Genomic DNA, 2,020 nt, shown 5'->3' with positions numbered 1-2,020 from the left:
ACAGACTGAATATTATATATTCTGAGATGTATATTGTATGTGACATATCTTGCTGGTTGGTATCAAAACCTTTTTGCTGTATTTGGCATCTGTGAGCTGGAGAATGAGCTCTTAATGGAGCCTCATGGCAGCGTTAGGGTGGCGTGTTTTAAAGACCAGCCCCCCGTGGCGGTTATTGGCTATTGCTCATTTGGTCCCAGTCCTTCATCATACCCCCTCCAGAGAGGTCTGGACCCTCCAAAACATCACCAAACCTCTGTGTGCATCTCCCAGCTCGACTGACCCGATTTAAACTACAGAGCACTTCATTCATCACCGAGAGCCTGTTGGACACGTCTGCTGGATGTGGACAGTCTGGATCTGAAGACGCGGCCCCGGGCACAGGTAACGACAGCCCTTATTACAGCCAAATGGACCCCCAGCCTGGTGTGGCCTTCTCCCCGGTGGCTTATCTAAGGTGAGAGAGCCTCTGAAGGAGAGAGAGCCTCTAAAGGATGGAGAGCCTCTAAAGGTGAGAGAGCTTCTAAAGGTGAGAGAGCCTCTAAAGGTGAGAGCCTCTAAAGGAGAGAGAGCCTCTAAAGGTGAGAGAGCCTCTAAAGGTGAGAGAGCCTCTAAAGGTGAGAGCCTCTAAAGGAGAGAGAGCCTCTAAAGGTGAGAGAGCCTCTAAAGGTGAGAGAGCCTCTGAAGGTGAGAGAGCCTCTGAAGGAGAGAGAGCCTCTGAAGGAGAGAGAGCCTCTGAAGGTGAGAGAGCCTCTGAAGGTGAGAGAGTCTCTAAAGGTGAGAGAGCCTCTAAAGGTGAGAGAGTCTCTAAAGGTGAGAGAGCCTCTGAAGGAGAGAGAGCCTCTGAAGGTGAGAGAGCCTCTGAAGGTGAGAGAGCCTCTAAAGGTGAGAGAGCCTCTAAAGGTGAGAGAGCCTCTGAAGGTGAGAGAGTCTCTGAAGGAGAGAGAGCCTCTAAAGGTGAGAGAGCCTCTAAAGGTGAGAGAGCCTCTGAAGGTGAGAGAGTCTCTGAAGGAGAGAGAGCCTCTAAAGGTGAGAGAGCCTCTAAAGGTGAGAGAGCCTCTGAAGGTGAGAGAGCCTCTAAAGGATGGAGAGCCTCTAAAGGTGAGAGAGCCTCTAAAGGTGAGAGAGCCTCTAAAGGTGAGAGAGCCTCTAAAGGATGGAGAGCCTCTAAAGGATGGAGAGCCTCTAAAGGTGAGAGAGCCTCTGAAGGAGAGAGAGCCTCTGAAGGTGAGAGAGCCTCTAAAGGTGAGAGAGCCTCTAAAGGAGAGAGAGCCTCTAAAGGTGAGAGAGCCTCTATAGGTGAGAGAGCCTCTGAAGGTGAGAGAGCCTCTATAGGTGAGAGAGCCTCTAAAGGTGAGAGAGCCTCTAAAGGTGAGAGAGTCTCTAAAGGTGAGAGAGCCTCTAAAGGTGAGAGAGCCTCTAAAGGTGAGAGAGTCTCTAAAGGTGAGAGAGCCTCTGAAGGTGAGAGAGTCTCTAAAGGTGAGAGAGCCTCTAAAGGTGAGAGAGCCTCTAAAGGAGAGAGAGCCTCTGAAGGATGGAGAGCCTCTAAAGGTGAGAGAGCCTCTAAAGGTGAGAGAGCCTCTAAAGGTGAGAGAGCCTCTAAAGGATGGAGAGCCTCTAAAGGATGGAGAGCCTCTAAAGGTGAGAGAGCCTCTGAAGGAGAGAGAGCCTCTGAAGGTGAGAGAGCCTCTAAAGGTGAGAGAGCCTCTAAAGGAGAGAGAGCCTCTAAAGGTGAGAGAGCCTCTATAGGTGAGAGAGCCTCTGAAGGTGAGAGAGCCTCTATAGGTGAGAGAGCCTCTAAAGGTGAGAGAGCCTCTAAAGGTGAGAGAGTCTCTAAAGGTGAGAGAGCCTCTAAAGGTGAGAGAGCCTCTAAAGGTGAGAGAGTCTCTAAAGGTGAGAGAGCCTCTGAAGGTGAGAGAGTCTCTAAAGGTGAGAGAGCCTCTAAAGGTGAGAGAGCCTCTAAAGGAGAGAGAGCCTCTGAAGGATGGAGAGCCTCTAAAGGTGAGAGAGCCTCTAAAGG

Source organism: Takifugu rubripes, chromosome 20 (assembly GCF_901000725.2).
Source record: "Takifugu rubripes chromosome 20, fTakRub1.2, whole genome shotgun sequence".
In the NCBI taxonomy this organism is placed as follows: domain Eukaryota; kingdom Metazoa; phylum Chordata; class Actinopteri; order Tetraodontiformes; family Tetraodontidae; genus Takifugu; species Takifugu rubripes.
This window is presented reverse-complemented; position numbering follows the sequence as displayed.